The sequence below is a fragment of the Netta rufina genome (assembly GCF_964035555.1).
Source record: "Netta rufina genome assembly, chromosome: 2".
NCBI classification, from domain to species: domain Eukaryota; kingdom Metazoa; phylum Chordata; class Aves; order Anseriformes; family Anatidae; genus Netta; species Netta rufina.
In genome coordinates this window covers 35054127-35067594 of record NC_140124.1, presented here as the reverse complement: position 1 = coordinate 35067594, position 13468 = coordinate 35054127, and positions in this window count along the sequence as shown.

Sequence of the window (13468 nt, the reverse complement as noted above, 5' to 3'; positions counted from 1 at the left end):
AGAGTTTGAGCATTACAGTGACATGTACCAAAAATTCAGACTTCCTATGCCAACGGTGAAAAACAAAATTTTAGCTCTAGCTGTAAGAAGATAACACAAACCACTGGATTTGGGGGTCCCTGTAATCAACACCACATCAATATACATTGATGTATATTCTCAGACGTATACAGATGTATACAACTGTATATTCTCTTATTCCTGTTGAGCACTTAGTATTTCTAAAAAACTTAAGTCTAGAAGAATATCTCAAGAGACCAAACCTGCTATTGGGTATCTCTCATGTTCTCTGAACGTGTGGAGGGAAAGGAGCCTGCATGCCACTGTGCATTCCTTACCTGCTGTTATCAAACGTGGACTCCCATTAAGTGTCAAATTTATTACTCACATTTGCTTTTTTCTTTAGACTTTTTAATCTGCCCCACAGCAGTCCTCCTATTTAGCAACTACATATTTGTAGATTTTTTTTTTTTTTTTCATTGACTATAAAGATATGGAACTTGTTTACTCTTCTTCCAGTATTATCCTCGTTTTCTTGGCAGACTCGTAGAAGGAAATTAGGAAAAGGTTATGAGGAAATCAGAAGTTGCACTCTGATTCCCTTAGTGGAAGCAAGATGTCTGATTCTAGTAATTTGTTCTGACAAATTAAAATTTATTTTAATAACAAAATTATTCGGGATGGATAATAAGGTTATTTCAGAAAGATTTGCCACTTGTCTAGAACCCAGGCAATAGAGAAAATCAAACGGACTGAAAAACAGCGGTTACCAAGTTCAAAACCAACCTTTAATTTTATGGCTCACTTTTTACATTTAAAATTAACTGGATGTGCATTCTAGCAAGAATGATTACATTTGGATAATAGCATGGAGGTCCAAATCTGAGGTCAGAAATCAGATGTGTATTTTCCACATAGGATGGCTAAGCATCTGAATTGATCGTATCTGCCATTACCTGTAGTTTTGTGCCTGCATTAAAAAACAAGGAGCTTTCCATTCTCATTCCTGTTTCAAAATTTGGTGCACACAACTCATTTATTAGAACCTTCTCGTCTGAGTATTCAGCTTCACGTGATGACACCCAAAACCAAGGCTACACATGCATGACCAGTTGATGATACAAGAATAGTACATCAAAGAAAGTGTCTTGTAGATGACTGGTCAATAAATCTGCTTGACAATTTAATTGGTATAATTGATAAAATCCATATAACTACGAGGGAGGAAATTAAATTACTTTATACAAATCAGATTGGGATTTAGATTAAAATTTTCTGGGTCAATTCTGTTTCATGCAAATTATGTTATGGAAGACCCCCTGGTTTGGAACACATTTATTAAGCTTTCTCATAAAAAGTGTATTAATTCATGTAGAATGGCAGAGCCTAGTATCCCTACACACAATTTCCCATGCGGTCTTCAAATCTCCACATCTGTATACATAAAAATGCCGCAATAACCACAAGTAGCATTGCTGTTTTATTCTTCCATGATCAGACTATGCCTTAGGAAACACAACAGGTTGTAGTAATGCTCTAACTAGAACGTGTTAAAGCACCATTCTTTGTTATTCACAAATAACTTTTACTATTAATGGTGAAGCTTTAGGACTTCATTCAGTCCTAAACTAAAGAGGAAGATGGGCAGAGGAATGGAGGTCTGTGGCTTGCATTATACATGTAGGGAGAATAAATAAGTACAACAGCTTCTTCTAGCCTTAAAACACATGAGAGGCAATATAGGTATGTTTTGTTTTGTTTTGTTTGTTTTGTTTTGTTTTTGCTTCTGCTCTTCAAGCTTAACAGAGAGCAAAAAAATAGCTTGCCCTTTCTAGTATGTAGTAGGAGTGAAATGATTTTTGCCAATCCTGTTGTTTCTGTGATGATGCATCTGGACCTTCTCAGGTCCTGCAGGAGAGGTGTGATTGCTCCCGCTAGCTCTCAGAAACCTCTCTATATTTCTGATAAGGGAGAGTTTAATGGAAGAAGGTCAGTAATGCTGGCATACAGCCTTGGGAGTACTTGAATGCACATTCCCGTGAAAGCAGAGACACATATGAATCCCCTGTAGTCCTGAAGACAAGGGACAGACAAAGCCCAGAGCCTGTTTCGGGGAGGTTGCAAGGCAGTGACTGAGTGAGGATGATGCTTTTCACGGGAACATAACACCATCTACCAGTTGTCAAGGAAAAGCAATGGTCGGAGGCCTGCTGCTTGTGTTTACATGACTGCATACCAGCTGTACAGTAATATTGTAATAAAAGCTGTTTGGGCAATCATTGTTATGCTGGTGCTGTTTAGCAGCTTGCTTCCAATATTGCATTACAAAAATTACATATTTCATATAATCAGGTCTGTCTCTTACTTAATCATCCTACTCCACGTATAAATCTTTAAAATGGACAGGTCTATAAATCACATGCATTTTTCATTTACCGTTTATTCTAAGCCAGGCAGTTTCTTATTTAAATTGCCATATGAATAAATCTAATAATCCTTATTCACTTACATCATCTCAAACTTTAAATCTAGTTCTGACTGAGGTCATAAGTGAAATCAGTATTAAGGGCAAAACTAGCAGCTGTAACAACTATAATAGCTCACCAAATTATATTAACGGGCTGAAATAACATTAAAAATGAGGAAGAATTGAATTACATTATTAAAGCATGCTATGCTGAATCAGGCAAACATTTGGCCTAACCAGAGATCCTGAATGTGCATGTACTGAGTTTATCATCACACTAGTCCATATGCCCTAGATAAATGAGGAATAAAGACACTTTCCCAAATGTGGCTATTTATAATCTGCATTTGTATATGGTATTATGCAGATTTTTGAAACAACTGTCCTGACAGCTAAAGCCAGAAATACTCTTCTTCTTCTGGAATGGACTGTTTTGCTGATCTTATATAGGATATGATTCTGATCCTTTTATTCAGCAATATAGGAGATCTCATGGAAGAGCTATCAAAATTATTCTTTCAATTTCTGGAAAAAAAATAAATCACATTTTACTATAAAAAAAGGGGGGGGGGGACTGACTCAAGCAATCCATCTGTCTTATAAACAACTTATGAAAAATGTATACAAAAATTCATACACAGAGGAAAGTATTTCTTTAGTGGTGCAGGAAAGAGTTACATGTCTCAGAGAAGGACTGGAAAACATTCAGCATTGCTCTGAAGTGGTGATGAGCTTCCCAGGCCCTGCTTGTAGCACTCACCTAGGTGTCACAACACATGCCTCTCCGTGGAGCTTCCTGCAGCAGGTTCTGCAGGGAAGTGTCTTTCTGGAGCTCTGTCAGAAAAAAAGCTTTAATTCACATTCTCACTACTATTTCTAAGAGTAATAGGGCTTTCAGCTGCTGTTCTTTATTGTTTGGATGGCTGCAGCCTATAAACTGGAGTTATATCATTTATTACATCTACTTATTTCCAGCACTGGTGGAAAGAGTGTAAGGAGCATAGGGTCTTCCATTGCCAAAAGCTGTGTCTGGGCCATCATGTTTATCAGGTGCCCATGGCTCTATTTCCTATAAATTTATCAAATTCCCTTTTCAACTCATTTCCACTTTACATCTCCACAATGTTTTCCCATACTGTTTGGGGCTGTCTGACAATTTTGTCCCTTATATCATATGATCTGAGTTATGACAAAGAGTAAAAATACATTCCTTATTTGCTTTTGCTGTGGTGGTCATACAGCTACAGAGCTCTCAGCCCAAGCCTTCAGACACCTGCCCTGCTGAAGTCAGGTGTAGGAGGGACAAAAATAAGTATTTGGGGATATACACAAACCTGAGGGATATACACAAACTTGAGCTATTCAGTAGTAAATACCGCTGGGTTTTATGTGCCTTTATTTGGTTAGGTTACACTTCACTACTAACAGGAGAGCTGACTACCAGGCACCTGGAAGGGTTCCTCCAACAGTTGTTACTGTTGTAGATTTCCCCAGTTTGTGCACTGCTTTAGGACAAAGCCAGCTCAGTTTGCCTTCAAGCATCCTTTTGCTGCAGTAATGGCTTTTCTAGGATTAGGCTAACTTGCAAGAGCAACCAAGAACTGCTGCAAATAGTCTTTTTTATTTTTTTTCCTCACTACAATTCAGAAAAGAAAAAAAAATCAGCCGTAATTATTTTTCAGTATTTATGGAATGAATCAGTATAATAAAATTCCATGGTCAGTGCACAGTAATTGCCAGGGTGCTGTGGGGGCTAAGGGGGTGGGATGGGCAGGACCCCACGGGCAGGATCTGTCCCATCGCCAGCCAGGGGAGGGCAGTGAGGGGAGCAGCCCCAGCCTGGGGCATCCATCAGTCACCCCCCTGGGGACGGTGGGGGTGGCAGATGAGGCTGGTCATGGCACTCAGCATCAGCACAGCGATGCAGGGAACTCCTGAAACACGTCAGAACCTGAACTGAGTTCAAACCACAAATGCTGGCAGTGCTGACCACTGTGGGCCATGATACCTTGAAATCTATCTTGTAAAATAATTAATGTTTAGAAATGCAGGACTTTGTGCTATTGCCCAGTCCAATATCTTTACTGGGAGATGGGCCGTCTGCCAGCTGTTAGTGATGGTGACTGAAGGTGCAATTATTGCAGTGTGAGTCAATGAAGTTTTGCATCTAGCAAAGGCATAATGACATCTTCCAGCAGGCAGAAAATTATAACGGTGAGGCATATTAAAATATTTGATAACCCTATGGCTTAACACAGCATTGAATACTTGCCATAATTTTGTTCTTTTTTTAGCCATATCATTATCATGATGTTCTGTTATGTTTTAATTGTATTTCTGCAGATTGGACGTGAAGGACCTGCTGATGCTTCATGCTGAATCCCTGTGGGGAGCACGGGTTCCTTCTAGATTTTAAACTTACCTGATGAGCAGAACCACATCTGTGTGCACAGACAAGATACAGCAAACATCTGCTGCTCTCCACCAGAAGGGACAGTGCCGGCTTCATAAGCAATTCATGACAACCTTAAGGAAAATCATATTAGGCCTTTGCGCTTTCATTATCCCTCCTATGGCATTAATATTTTCTGTGACTTTTGGAAGACTAACAGCTGTCAAAAATAAATCAGGGACACCAGAGTTGCTGCCTTTCACTGCAAGGGGTCTCCAAGTGATTATCTAACAGAGTCCTCACAATCCCCCCCATTCCTGGCCTGTTCCTTCAGCCAGCACAGCCAGTCCTCACACCCAGAAATGCTGCTCTTTGGGTGTCGGATCCTCTTTCCCTCAGCAGGCAAGCTTTAACATGGTGCCCCTATGCCAATCTTGTGTGGCCCTTTAAGGATGGAGGGAACTTTTGTGGACAAGGTTCAGTGATAATTTATTTTTTAATGAGAAGAAGTGGGAAGTTGGGGAATAAGGCATGGGAGAAGCAGCAGAGCAGCTGGGAATTCCTATGGAAAAAAAAAAAAAAAAAAAAAGGAATCCCTTTTTTCATCCATCTCTGCTAGTGAGGAACGTGGTGGGAGCCCCACGGGCAGAGCGGGTTAACAGCTACTTTCCTTTCAGCTGCCACAGGAAAAAAAATAACTCAGGGGCTGCCGGGAATTGCAGTCCTCGATTACACCAGTCTCCAGCAAAGAATCCTGGCAGAAATCCCTGATGGAAAGGGCACTGTGTTTATAGGGAGCTTTCTCTGCACACAAGGGTGTTTTAAGGCAGTCTGAAGAGCCAGCTTCTGCCCCAAACTCTGAGAAACCTCCACTCTTCTGTCTGGTGCTGTAAAACCCAGAGCTGCTCCCTGCCCATGTCCCCCAGGGAAGCTCCCTCTCTGTCTCCTCTCTTACTCGCTCTGCCTGTAATCTCGGGAGCAGGACCAGCTCCAGCCTGGGGATTTTGCCTTTGCCCCCCTCCAGCCAGCCGGTCTGCACTGCCAGCCACCCCAAATCCGCAGAGTGGGATCAGAAGATGTGGAGAAGTATTCCTTTCTTCCAACACAGGGAACACATATTTTCATTTATTTTACTAAAAGGGGAGTGTGGGTGGGTGTGGTTAAATTACCTTTAAGTTAACGGCTGGCTTGGTTAAGACATCCACCCTGAATTTCAGACCTTCTTCCCCGTTAGAAAGAGGTTTAACCTTCTGTCTCTTGGAGAGCACCTTAATGACCAGCACACAGGCACAAATAGACGACACCCTGATGGGGATCCAGCCGCTCTCCCCTGGCAGTGAGCAGGGAGGCGGGAGCCTTGTGCTCCAGGTGCTGGCATTACCTGTGGTTCATTCATTGCTGCACGGCGGCGTGGCTTCAAAGGCTGAGCAAACCACCAGCGCAGCCAGCAGCCAGGTACTTTCCTGGCTATAAAAGAGAGGAATTTGAACCCTGTGGGACAAGAAGGGAAATCCTCAGCCTCGCTAGGCTGTGTGCAAAAGAGGGATGGTGGCTCCTGCTTTAGCTCACCTGGTTATATGTCTGTGTATGGGGAGCAGGTGAGACACTGAATCATAGAACTGCTCGGGTTGGAAGGGACCTTAATGATCATCTAAGTCCCACTCCCCTGTCATTTGTCCACCAAGACAAAGCTGGGCATATTCCAGCTGCCCAGCTGCCCATGAGCTGGCGCAGGGCACCCAACTCATCCTGTGCTGGGCATGGAATGGGTCAGATTCATCCCCAGCCTAACTCCACCAAGCAGACACGTAGCAATGAGTTAATGCATTGCACTGCATGTCAAAATGATGCACATTTGCACTCAAAGGTGAGAGGGATCTGGGGCATCATTCATGTTTCTCCCAGCACAGTAATTTGTATTCAGCACAAACAGGGAAATGATGCACTGTGCTGTATAATATCTTCTATGTCTTAGTGTCAGTGATTAACTTTCTATAAGCTCTGACAAGCCTCTACATTAATAGGAACAAATGAAATCACAGAGCAGTTGAGCCCAATTAATTACAGGACCATGTGGTACCATTTCAGAATGAAATATGTCTGTTGTTCCTTCTTTCTTTATTATTTATTTTTTTTTACAAATAGATAAATAAACTCATGTCAATGCAATGCCTTAAGCGTCTGTCAGTAAACAAAGCAGCATTGGTAGGCAGGCTTACAGGAGATCTATGAATGTAATTTCTGAGCTATTTTCTTGCATTAAATGGGATGCTCTAGACTACAGTTCCTCTCAGATAAAACACTGGAGGCCCTAGAGTGGAAGAAGCTATTAATATTTTTTTGAATTGGTGTACTGTAATCATGCTCTGTGCCTTTAAAACAGCATCTAGCAGTACCTGCCAGTCTTTGCTGCCAAGAGATAAAGAACAGCGAGCATACTGTGCTGTATGAACTGACAACAACAAAAAAAGGGAAATTAACAGTTGAAGTGAAAAGTCTTGGTTCTGTCAGGCTTAAAAATGCCTCTGCTTTACATCCTGCCTGCTTCTGCACTCAAATTCTGAACATACTTTTGGGAGCTGTATAAATAAATAACGTTCTTATTTGATGATAGCTTTCCAGAAAGACTCATTTGCAAAGTGGAGAAGTGTCTTCGTGAAGATAAGTCATAATCTCCCCTTCCACAATCGCTGTCATGTGTATAATCTATAGCACAAACTCCTTGAGAGAGGGATTAGCTTTTGAATTTAGGTCACTACAGCGGCTAGCCCCAAAAAGGTCTGATTCCTAATTCTATGATCCTCTGATTCCTGAGCTGTGCTGACTGTGGCACTTCTTCATCAGTGCTACTAAACGAAACTGTAATGCCAATCTATACGATCCATAATGCACAATTGGCCAGCATTATTAGGTGTTTACTAGTGGGTTGTTATTGTTGTTCAAATAGATAACATTATTCTAAGTATCAGCAGAAGCTCGGTGAAGTAATCAACATTATTTTTACTGGTAAGTAGATGAAGAAGGAACAGGGCTGGAAAAGATGAATTTTGTAAGGGCAGGGATAAACATGAGTGAGAGCACTAAAATTAAATGAAGCACCGCATCTAGCGTGAAAGCTAGCACATCAGTTTTGCAAAAAAAAGTGGGTTGAAACAGTCATACCTTTTTCAAATGGAAGAGCTAATGACATTCTTTCACTGTATACTTCCTTTTTTTTTTTTTTTTTTTTTTTTTTTTACCTGAAATTCTGCATTCTTTACAATTAGAAGATTTTTTCAACAAAAATTAAGTCATCAGAGCCCATATTTGTCTGTTGAGACCTTGAACATGATGCACACAGTGGTTTGGGTCACAGGCTTCACAGCTTACTTCTCCTTCTTTCTTGCCTTTCTGACAATCATTTTCTTCTCCTGCATCCTTGGTTTCACTTCTTTTAGATGTAGGATTCAACTAAAAGTCTTTTCAAAACTGCATCATCCTTTGGCTGCCTTCACTTCTGCATGGAAGGAAATCTTTCAGCAAGGTGTCTTCTCTCCACTCTACCGCCTCCTGGGATAATTTTGGCCAGGTCTGCACAAGACCTTTCATGGGTCTTTAGCACTGTAGGATTGCTTTTTGTATTTGTAATCTTCTTATTTTGACCCCAAACATTTTGTAGATATAATCATTTGTGTGTGTGTGTAAAGCTGTTCGTTGAATCCTGAACTGATGCATTCACAAGCAATAAATAAATAAATAAATAAATAAATAAATAAATAAGGCAGCACATGCTTTTTATTGGTATCAGTTACACTAGCAAATCTCTTTTAATGGGGATGAGGTGTAGCATTCACCTAATTCTCTCTTAATGCTCTCTTTGTCTCTTCCCTCCTCTCCTCATGTCCTACCTATCCTCAAGCAACATTTTGCACTTGGATCAGCCACCCCTTCATTAAGCTAATTCCTTCTTTGCTTTCAAAACTGTCTTCAAATGTCTTCCTTCCATTTAGACTTCAATTGGTATGCCCTTTGGCACTATCTGCAACCACCTTGATCTTTTCGTTCTTATCCTCTATATTTGGATTAAATTATCTTCTTCTTGGGGCAGGGATCTTGCTTCCTACACCCTTAAAAATGAATGTTTTCATGTCCCATGCTGCAGAACTAGCAGAATAAAAGCCAAGAAGAAAATGTTTTCAAATTCTGCTCTGAAATTTCAGCTGTAATTTTGCTGTTGGATAGGCAATCTGATACCGCCATTTAAAATCTATCACTGTAATCTCCAGATGTAACCCCCCCAACCCTCTCACCCCGAGCTCAGCAATTAGAACATGGGAGGAGATTGCTTTCCATAAATGTGTTATGATTTGCAAAGATCTAGATACAAGAATGAACAGCTAATTCACACACATTACCATTTAACAGCCAAGTCTACCGAACACACCCCTGACTTGAAAGGAATCTAAGAATAGGAGGCATGTCAATTACTGTAGTCCTTAAATTATGCATACCTTTCTAAGTCTTCTATCAGTGTCTTAGGTGTTTCTTCATAGGTGGTTTCTGCACTTCCTCCACAAAGCAAAATAAAGCATTGTTTTGGTCCAATAAATGTTGTGCCAGAGGGGCTGCTATTTGTTACTAGGAATTAATTAATTTAGAGGATCAGCCCTTGTCATGCAGATCTAAAAGGAATTTTGGTCCATCAAAACCTTGTATCTTGCCTCCAGAAGTGATCAGCATGTAGAGGAAAATGCTCTGCTTCTTTTCCCCAGAAGGGATTCAATTATTCAAAAGATAGTGATGTAGAAGACAAGCAGAGGAAAACTTTCTCCTTCAGTAACTGAAAGAAAACCTTTCATATCTGACTGTATCAGAAAGATGCAGATAGAAGATGAATTTTTTTTCAAGTTAAGAACCTTAAAACCAGTGCATCTGTTACCTGCAAAGATTATAATCACTGTATAAATATATCACTATGAGATGAAGGGAAAAAAAAAAAAAAAAAAGAATATATTATCTTTTAATGGCTTGTATAAGAAAAGGCAGGGGTAGCTTGCTTGCATGACAAAGATGGTAGAGCCTCAGGGCACGTGTTTTGAAGAGACTGCTCATTCTCAAAGTTAAGCAGGTATACAGATGATTCTTAATGCAAAGCCTGAATATACAAACTGGATTTGAAGGAAAATGGAATAGCGCTCCTGGAACAGGTTTGTCATCAATATTTCTGTTGCTAACGTCATAAACACTTTATTTCACCTGCAGCCTTATGACCTGAATAGAAACCTGTCATGGTCAAATGCTCTTTAGAGCCTGATAATTAAGACAGTTAAAGCACAAGAACAGCACTGCCAACGTCATGCCCAGCCACCTCGGGCTCTCTAGCACCAAGTATCTCCTTAAAACTATTCCAAGGGGACTGGTTTTAAACTAAAAGAAGGAAGATTTAGATGAGATGCTAGGAGGAAATTCTTCACTCAGAGGGTGGTGAGGCACTGGCACAGGCTGCCCAGAGAAGCTGTGGATGCTCCATCCCTGGAGGTGTTCAAGGCCAGGTTAGATGAGGCCCTGGGCAACCTGATCTGGTGGGAGGTGTTCCTGCCATGGAAGGGGGTTGGAGTTGGATGGTCTTTAAGGCCCCTTCCAACCCAAGCCATTCTCTGAGTCTATGAAATCTCCAAATTCCATTTTATTGTCTAGAATCTATTGTTTTGTTTTATTTTCTGCACAAATTTTGGACATGTTTTTGAGAGAAATTAAGAGTCTGATTGCAATTAGCTTGCTTGTGTATACTAATCAAGCCATTGCAAATGCTTAACACCTCTTTTTGGAACATTTATGCATCATGTGGCTCTCCATGTGCAGGTATAAGAGGGAGAGGCATCATCAAAAAGTAAAAAAGAAAAATAATTAAAAAAATAAATAAAAAGCCAAGGCATCGACAGAACAGGAGACCAAATCTCATGGTAACTGATTGACTCAAAGTCTGCCTAGACAGTCTGCTGTAAGACTGCTGCCAGATAAGACTATCAATTAAATATTAGTCTAGCAATGATTTTTGGAATATGATCTTCAAAAAGCTGGACTTGAATGATAAATTTGTGTTATAGAATCTCTGGACAGATGGATTGTATGTGGCACCACTGAATCAGTGCTATTTGAATGCATCCTGAGGCATCCAGTTCCCCTGGCAGGCACTAAAAGACTGCAATTTTTAAGCTTTTTTTTTTTTTTTTTTTTTCTTTTTTTTCTTTTTTTTTTTTTTTTTTTTTTGAGATGTACTCCTAGTAAGTTATCCCATAATCAGTCACCAAGAAATCAAGAAGCACATAACTGCAATTAGCAGTTCAACATGTAGGATGTCGTATTCCATTGTTATGGGAATTATTCTCTATTTTTTTTGGCACTGAGATGGTACCCTCAAAACTGTTTGATGAGATAAACATCCTAACAAAGCTCCAGCTTGAGACAAGTCTTGGGGCACCTTGCTTTTTGCTTTGGCGTTCCACTATAACATTTCATTAGGTGGAAAACTGCTTATAAGAACCTGTAAAATAAATAAATAAATAAAAAACAAACCAAACCCTCTCACTTATGTGAGAGGGCTCCAAGCTCTAATTAGAGCTTGGTGAATAATGAATAATTTATCCAAGATCTTTTACCTCCTTTGTTTGCAAATTGTTCACAATGAGATGACAGTTTTCTTGAAACTATTTCTTACTAGAAATTGGTCTTTGGGCATCATTCATTTTCACTTCTCTCCAGATTCTACCGTACTCTTCCCTACCTTTCATTCCTTCATTTTTTCTCTCTGGACTCGTGATCTATATGTGCCACATGTGATCTGTATGTGCCACATGTGATCTATATGCACCACTAACCACCTTTGTACCCGCTACATATCTCTGAATTGTGTTCAGGCTCTGCTCTTGCTGTTCTTTGCCCGTAAACCTGTGGAGTCATGCAGACCCATGCAAAATGAATGTAGAAGGCTCTTGGCTCACAAGGGGAATGTTTCATGCTTCTTTTGTGCACAGTTTGTGCACTTATAAATATTTACAGAGGTGCAAGGTAAAAGAAAAACAATTCCTTGTGGTTCATCTTATTCTTTCACATTCAGCTGCTAAAGGTACTGTAACGATTTTGCTAAAGCTTCTATATTTTTGTTATATTTTTTTCCTTTCACCATATAATTCTTTCCTACTCCCCTAACTTTTTGTTTTTATCAGAGCTATCATTTCTGTAAAGCAACATATTTGCCTGCAAAGGAATAGCACCAACAGCTTGGCAATAGCAGTAGGTCATTTGTATTTCTTTCAGATGCAGAAATATCATTAAATTATGATGTTGTGGTAGTTAGAGGTTCAACAGCTTATAGCTTCTCAGCCATTCCACCTTCCTGAGACCTGTTCGGGGGTTGTAATCCTCATGCCTGATGGATCAGTGCACAGAAATTCCAGGTCCGAGGGCAGTGCTGGATGTTGAACTTGGATCTCCTGATTTTTTTATCACTCAGCATCAGCCCTGCCCAACCCACCTTGATCACGGAGACTGAAAGCCTCTCAGGTAGGCTCTATAATTGCAAGCTTTGTTTTTCTCTTCTAACCTGGAATAAGCTGCTTAATTGCAGGTTCAGACACTGCAGCATGCCGGAGCTGCCAATGTGATCACGTATACACGGTGGGGAAACGGGCATGCTGCTGACACGAGGAGAAAAGAAAGGTGTGTGAAAAACAACTTGCATTTTCTTAGTATCGGCATGGCTCCGAGAACTGACTGCCCCTTGCTTTTAGGGCTGCTGGGGATCTTGCTATGGATCCTGCAATCTTTTGTAACTTTTGCTAGAAATACCTGGAAAACACTGTTGAACATGAAAGCCCAGGCAGCGAAACATGACATTTCCTTCTCTAGGGCAGTGGTCTCTTCAAGTAACAGATGACTGAAATCAAGAAACGAAGTCGGAAAGAAACAGCATGGCTAAAATGGCTTAAAAAGAGAGAAAAGAGGCAGATTTTAGATTAATCTCAAAGTATTGTTTATATTTCATAGAAGAGCAGAGTTTTATTAGCAACAATGTCATTCCAGGAAGGTTTAGTAAGGATGCAGAAACAACAGAGCTGATCCAGTGCCACAGCAGGCTCCATGCTGGACTTACCTCTCATTTCAAATGGCCTAGAAAAAACAAACAATTTCTGTTTATTTATTTATATCAGAACTATCATTTCTACCACTTTTGCAGGCAAAAACTGAAGTATTGCTTAACTCTAAAAAGGTAGTAGCAAAATAGAAGTGACAGCCTTGGCTCTTGTAAAACCTTGAACTGTCTCACCTGTAGCAGTGCTGCTAATACGACGTTGAACCCTGTGAACAATTGCAGGCTCCTTCTGTGTACAGTACTGAGAGGTTTTGTTCTTCCAGCTGGTGGCTTTCTTTAGATTGTTTCGCAAGTGCAACTGAGGTGTGCAAAGCAAAACCCAGAAAAATCTGTCTGCTCCAAAAATAGGTATCTTGAATGCTGGCATCCATATTGCCATACAGCAGGTGGGGAAACCCTAGGAGAGGTGACTTGTGAAAACAAACAAACAAACAAAAAACATTTGTTCCATTTTTTGTTCCTTTATTACAACCCCTTC